At 31.8% G+C, this 7825-nt stretch overlaps 1 long non-coding RNA gene across 1 annotated transcript; it reads right to left on the bottom strand.

The window, feature by feature from the left end:
- Positions 1–1665: 1665 nt before the first annotated feature.
- Positions 1666–6984, bottom strand: LOC111086079. The gene is made up of 3 exons (XR_002610838.1): positions 6836–6984; positions 6156–6312; positions 1666–1688 (listed from the first exon to the last, which is right to left on the bottom strand). It is a non-coding gene; the product is annotated as an uncharacterized LOC111086079 (long non-coding RNA).
- Between the last annotated feature and the right edge of the window lie 841 nt (positions 6985–7825).

Genomic DNA, 7825 nt, shown 5'->3' with positions numbered 1-7825 from the left:
GTCTGTGTTGAACATTAGTTTTAGTCAATTGCCATTCAGAATTTGCTTAGACCTGACACAAATACGAAATCAACTGCTATAAGAGGCTTTAAAATACTGCCTGAAAAAAAAAAAAATTCACTATACTTAACCCTGCATTAGCCTTCTGTAAATATTTTGCATAGTCACTCTTCCTGGGTCCAAGCAGACCTCATCATAAAACATTTATTTAAAAATATTTAAAGAATAATAAATATTAATAAACTATTTTTTAGAAACAAAAAACACTAACACTCAAATTTTTCCTATTTATTAATCAATAAATGAACACTGAATATTACAACTTATTTCTCTTTTACCACCTAAACTAAGTATAACAATTTAACAAAACTAGCTGAATACTAAAGCTACTGAGAACAACAAACATGTACGTACTCCATCAGTTGGCACCAATGTTTACAAAATTTTTGGGGTCCGTGAAGACACTGGAAGACTAACACAGGATTAAGAGCTATCTTGCAAAATAAGCAGAGTTTCTATTCCCCTAGATGTAAACCAATGTGTACCAAAGGTTGTAGCAAGTATTACATTTAATGACAAAGTCCAGAATATGACTAACACCAAAGGTAGACCCATTGCCTATTAAAATGAAACCACAGTGGCAGAATAGAGCACTCCCTTTTTAAGATGTATTGTTCAAATACTTCAGATAAAAATGTATATTAGTAAAGATTTCATGTTTTGCTATTCAATGGATATTTATCTACAAATTACACATTTTAAAATAAAAGTTTGTAACTTTTATGGTGTTTCCATTATTTGGCTAGAATAAAAAAAAGTGATTATTTCAAATCAAAAATAGATCTCATGATGTGTCACAAAAAGTATTTGTTGTAAATTATATGGTCCATAAGGTTGGAGAAAAGTAATAGCAAACATAACATCTAATAAACATTTCCTGCAGAATAGAAACCTAACGTGTCTGATACACAGCAAAGAAGTTAGAATAACATTAATGTTATAATATTACCAATACCTTCCAAGCATTTAGCAAGTTATCTAAAACTCATGGATTTATGCTTTTAATAGATTAATGGTTAATCTGGACAAAACTAGCATTTAGAAAACATCCAACATTTGTCAACCATTAAGATGGTTATTTTCTTCAGAGGCACCATTATTAATTTATCTTTTAAGAATCATAGATGATAGGTTCAAAATTAAGTTAAACATAATCATCACTTTAGAATCATAATATGTGCAAACTATTTGCAACAAATGCAATGCATTTGAAGTGATACTAAAGTAATCATTATTGACTTTCCTAATCTTTAAGTCTGTACTTGAATGCAGCTTCTAAGAACAGTCGCCTTTGCAATTTAGCAGCAAATGATATTATACCAGAAAAACAGATCTTGTCTGACACTGATGACTCAATAAATATCCTAACTAAGCAAAAGAAGCTTATCATAATGCAATATGGCATTACAATTATAATACAACTCTCACATTATAGAAGCATTTTTGGTTATCCATGTAAAGCTATACAACCTCTTCAATATCAAGAGCACACTGCAAAAATGTGGTAAAAATGAAAATATAAAATATATAAAGCACAATACTCAAAAAACTTCCCAAAACAAAAATTTTTGGAAAAAAAAAATACAAGTATAAAAAAAAAACTTACTTTCTGATGAATTTCTACAGCCCTAGAAAAATCCAATAGTATATCAATACATTGTCTTTTAAATGATAGACCTAAAACAACTGTTTCTACAAGTTTGGTGAGTAAATACATTGTCTATTAGACGCTAGACCTAAAACAACAGTTTCTACAAGTTTGGTGTATAAATACATTGTCTATTAGACACTAGACATACAACAACTGTTTCTACAAGTTTGATGTGTAAATACATTGCCTATTAGATGCTAGACATACAACAATTGTTTCTACAAGTCTGGTGTGTTAATACATTGTCTATTAGATGCTAGACATACAACAACTGTTTCTACAAGTCTGGTGTGTTAATACATTGTCTATTAGATGCTAGACGAACAACAACTGTTTCTACAAGTCTGGTGTGTATATAGATTGTCTATTAGACATACAACGACTGTTTCTACAAGTCTGGTGTGTAAATAGATTGTCTGTTAGACATATAACGACTGTTTCTACAAGTTTGGTGTGTAAATACATTGTCTATTAGATGCTAAACATACAACTGTTTGAACATGTTTGAAGGGTCAATATATTGTCTATTAGATACTAAACATACAACAACTGTTTCTACAAGTCTGGTGGATCTATATATTGTATATTAGATGCTAGATATACTACAACTGTTTCTACAACTTTGAGCACTAAAGCACATAAAATAATCTTGTTCTTCAGTCACTTTCAATAGTTCACACAAAACAATCATACAATGTTGTACTCATTGTTACAGTTCTTTGTTTTACCTACCATGACATTTTATCTCATTCATTCTTATTGTGGACTTGTCACATCTACTCATAATCTTGCACCAAAAGACTTACAAGGCCTGGTACTAAAATGTAGATCAATGTCTCACACACTTTATATGTTCATTACATGTATATAAGCTGTTTGGTAGCAATTCTGATATCCTGCACTTTATTTAAAAAATAATCTTAAAACATGTAAGAAATCAAATAGGTCTCACCAAACCAATGGTGCCACAATATGATAAAAAAGTGGAATGGAAAATACGTCCATTAATCAGCAAATACCACACAATAAAACCAAAATAAGGATGATGAAAGTATCTATTTGAAATGAATAAACTTATGTTTGTGCTAAAAACACAAACTGTTCCTTACACACAGAAAGTGTAAGAAATGTTGTAGAACAAATTGACAACACACAGATGTATATCATAGTGACATTTTATATAACATGGTCTATCTAAGTATAATTTCAAGAAAAAGGCTCACTTTACAAATACTTTTGCAACTGAATTTTGGAAGATATGAAATCAAAATGCGGGTAAGCAAATCTGCTGACAAAGATAGTATTTCAAGAGATAGTGTTTAATGAAGTCTATTATTTTGATTGTATACTTTTTAAAGGTGTTTGTTATTAAAGTAATGACAATGGATGCACTAAATATGATGAATACTTTTAATGTTTTGTGTCACTCATGCTGAAAATAACACACTCCAACAGGAACACAAGTGTGTAACCTGATGTACACTTCTAATTACAAAGCTTAATCTGCTAAGGTATACTGATAAGTTCTTTCAAAGACAGTTTGAAAAAAAAAAACACTAAATTTTTGAAAAGTGCCTTAACTTTTCTTGTTTTAAATGTAGTTGAAAAGTGAGTTATTTTTTCCAAATGAGAGCTAAGCTGGTGATTCACATCAAACCCAACTTAAAATTTTAGGCTCCTCAAAATTCCAGGTCAGTTGTACAAAAGTTTTTCAGTTATCATCAATCTCCCTGAAGCATAGATTAGACTACACCTACAAGTTACTTGTAAAAAACTTGCTTAAGCTGGCAAATGTCTTGAATGCCCTTAGCAATGTTGGTTGACCAATAAATGATCCCTTCCTAGCTTCACAAAATGTGATTAACTGGTTACAATGGAGCAATCTCATGACATCATTAAAAACAAAGTTTTTATGATTCTCTACTTGTTGTAGCATGCAACTTATTCACAATGACTTTTAATCAATATCTATTGCAATAAAGCACTTACACTTATTTTGGAAAAATTAACTCAAAGTAAGCCAATAAAACAACTTAAAATGAGGGATCTACAAATATTAAAGTTATTGTCAAAAAGTTCTGATAATTACACTGTCATATTCAAGGAGGATGGGCTTAAAATATATGTATGGTTAGAACATGATAGGGAAAAAAAAGAATGTACTTTTTATGAAAGGCTAAGAATTGAAATATTTTTTAATACAGGAAAAGATGTATGTGCTTGATAATCTGCATCCAGTACTGGCTTTTTCTTTTGCATTTTTCTTACTCAAAAGTTTGTAACAGTAGCCTATTAAGCTAATATAATATTTATACTCCCACAACCTAGGATTATAAATGTTTCTAACAAAGATCTAACCACATAAAGATCATATAATTCTCAGGATTTAAGTGTTTGAAGAAAAACTGCTCAAAATAATTGGTGGATAATCATAGCTTTCTATATTCTCACTATATAGCATTCCTGAATTTATTTTAAGAAAAACAAATGACACATCACCTTTTACATGATTTAATATACAAGTCTGCTATTGAATTGAATGTTCATATATGCTCATTTGGCACAACAGACTTCTGCTGAACAAATGAGCAGAAAATGTTTGATAATATGTGTGACCACCTTTGAAGTCATATCAATGTAGTAAGGTTTAAGGTTAAAATTAGTGAATTTCTAAGGTACTATGGCTCTCCTTTATCAGAGTTTCTTTCAGTTTATCAACACTATTTGGAGGTGAGTCACATGCTGCCGAGTGTCCTCCAAAAGCATCTCACACATGCTCAGATTCATATGTGCTGGCAAATTTGTTTACTAGATACCCTCTTCTTCCAAGATGTTGTTAAACAGTTGAGCATTATGGTTGTGCATGCACAAAACAGTATGGAACCACTACCACATAGTTGTCTTTCCTCCCTCAAATTGGAATTGAATCTAGTTCTGGCACTCTCCAAATGGGTACACATCTTGTATCTGGATGCAATGCAAGGTATGATTTATCTGTGAGCAAGAATTTGCCTATATATCAAATTGACGATTTCCCATGTTCTCGACAATACTGATGATTAATTTTTTTTTGTGAAGATGAATACAAGGAAACATGTCATTCGTCAGTAGGTCTAAAGGCCAACCCTAAATAAAAACTAAAAAACACATGTTTCTGACCATTTTCATGCATATTTCTCATCCAGTTGCTACTCTGCACTGTTGAATTAGTTGGGAAACAGAGGACCACTGGTCGCTTAAACCCATATTGTCAAATAGCAGTCCTCTTGTGAAACTTGTATGCATCCTTCAATAACTTCTTGTGTTTGATCAGCTTCTAGACAACCTATCACAAACAACATCCTGGAACAGCCAAATGTCTTTACTGAGATCCTGGAATGTTTTACTATTAAACTGGATCTCTCTACCTATTCTCCTGTTATTCAAACTACTTAACGAAAACACATTGTGTTGCCTTGACTTTTTTTTTTGGATGCAACTGAAATATGCATGACATATTACATGACTGACCATTTGACACTTGTTTTGCATGAAAATGAACTCAGGGATGCCACTTTGTTGTACCTTGTCATACCAAGAATGTAGAAAACTTTGATTCTCACTCAACTGTTTTGGGCAGTATTTATTAAAGTTTGAATTAGAACTGAAAATAAATTTATACAAATTTCTGTAGTTCTTCTGTAAGTTGTGCCAACCAACTTTCCAATGTGTCTGTGTATGTACAATAATAAAAAAATCCTGTTTCACAGCCTAAATGAATTAAATCTTGTTTGTTTTATCATAAAAGACTATCTGCACTGTGTCTGCAACAAGTTAAATTACACGTGCAATTGGAAAAACTTTTGTTTTAGACTTTGGGAACATTTTCAAATTTGCAAGCTTTTTTTACCCAGTATAAATACTTTGAATGATTTTTATGAAATATAATACTTGCTACTCTATCATAACTCAGTTTACGAACTCGTACAACTTTACAAACTTACAACTGAAAAAAGTTTTACAAGTAATACAAAAAACTTAAAAGCTTATATAACTAACATCACATTTACTTTTTCTTCCTTTAAATAGCACCTTTATTACAATGACAATTCTATATTTTCACCTTTTAATTCACCATCTTGTTGTGTTGATATTTTAATATAATCAAACACAAATATACTTAACATTCCCCACCACCAGTACAAATTAACATTAAATCTTTTTACACTGAGTCCAAAATAGTAATAAAACATCACTGCTACATCAGTCCCCCCACACACACACACACATTTGAAACTGGCAGCTTGTTTCACTTAAATAATATTTAAGGAAAGAGCAAGTAAAAGGTATAGAGAGAAGGGGATCAGAATGGGTAAAGCTTCTTTATGTGAGCTTGTAACAAAATTGACCATGACATCTGTAGATAAGATGGTAGGAAGTACGAAATGAACTAAGAGGAACCTACCCGTGGCAGGACTTATGGTGTCTTGAATTCCACGCTGTCTGTTACTGTTGGCTGTTGTAGGTGGTGGAAGAACTGCTCGAGGAGCATTACTAAGGTGTTGGTGATGCCGGTCTTTTCGGTCTTCCTGCTGCTGCTCCTGTTGGTTTCTGTTTCCTCCCTACACCATAAAAATACTATGATCAAGCTAATACACACTATAAAGTTTACTTCACAACATAAGAATAGGATTATAAGTAATGAAAAAGCACAACCGTTTCTTAATGTATAACATATATTTCCTGACATTCATAATAACTAATGTACTATAAAGTTGTTTCAGTTATTTAATATAGCAATGTACAAGAAAAAATTATGTTCTCAACCTTGTAATGAATTCAGTTTTCTAAAATGGAAAAAGGAAAGAATTGTGAAGAACAAAAACTAATGAAACAAAGAGTACAACAACATTTAATTATACATATATATTTTTAGCAACTATCTTTATTAAATATTACTCTTTTTCAGGATAATATTTCAGATAAGTCCTGCCACAGGGTCATAGTTATATACATACTTTAATATGACAAATAAGATCAGTCAATACTCATATATTAATTCAAAGTTTAATATCACATGTCCCATGTGTCTTTCTCAAAGCAATATTGATATACCCTGTATAGTACCAGAAATATAATACTTACAAATTTTAGCATATTCCAATCAAAGACATAGTCATAAGTAAACCCTTGTCTATGGAACAAATTTCTCAGTAGCTGCCTCAAATATGAATAGTCAGGTTTTTCCTCAAACCGAAGAGAACGGCAATAGTTCAAATAGGTGGCAAATTCAGCTGAAATAAAAACAAGAAAATAGGTACCTTCAACTTGCACAGAAAAACGTTTTCTCACCAAGAATTTCTTAATCATACTAAAGTAATATTAGCTTTGGATTATTCTGAGGGGAAGAAATATGTCAAGTATTTAAAACTGTATAGAAAAGTTTCCTTCCCCAACCTTTCTCAGCTACATTTAAACAGTAGCTGTGAATTCTTTTGAAGGACATAATACACACCAGCACTTAAAATTTAATCTGAATTCTTACATTTATTATTCAGTAAGAGTTATGACTTTAGAAAACTGTTTCCTTGTACAGGAGAGTAAAAAATTCTTTGGTTTAAGATATCTCAAGGACAAAAAAATCTACTTCACAAATGTATTGAAATTAAAGTTATTTTTTAGTCAGGTACCTTATACTGATGATATTTTACAGCATGAAATCAAGAAAATTCAACACACATGAATGGCATTTGATAAATTACATGCAATAAATATAAACCTAAGCCTTTTTCTGAAGAATGAATCATGATTACCAATGTCTTTCACTGGAGTCTTAGACTAAGTTAAATCCCTTCCATACCATGATGACACATAGGATCTGGTTCTGATCTCCAGCTTAAATGGCACAAGCAGATGAGAATGGTGATACATTCCCCTTGAATGGGATGCTAGCCCATTGCAGGTTAACTTCCACCTAACAGCTGGTACATGCAGTTGGGTGGGCTAGAAAAAGTGGGATAAAGTGTCTTGTTCAATGACACAGCAACATGAAGTGAGCCAGCTTCGAACTCGCAACCATCCAACAACAAGTCCAAAGCGAGAAGCCATTGAACCACACTGCCTGTGGAGCCTTAG

This window comes from Limulus polyphemus, unplaced genomic scaffold, assembly GCF_000517525.1.
Source record: "Limulus polyphemus unplaced genomic scaffold, Limulus_polyphemus-2.1.2 Scaffold828, whole genome shotgun sequence".
Classification (NCBI taxonomy): Eukaryota; Metazoa; Arthropoda; class Merostomata; order Xiphosura; family Limulidae; genus Limulus; species Limulus polyphemus.
The sequence above is the reverse complement of the archived record's forward strand: the minus strand, read 5'-3'. Positions and strand labels throughout refer to the sequence as shown.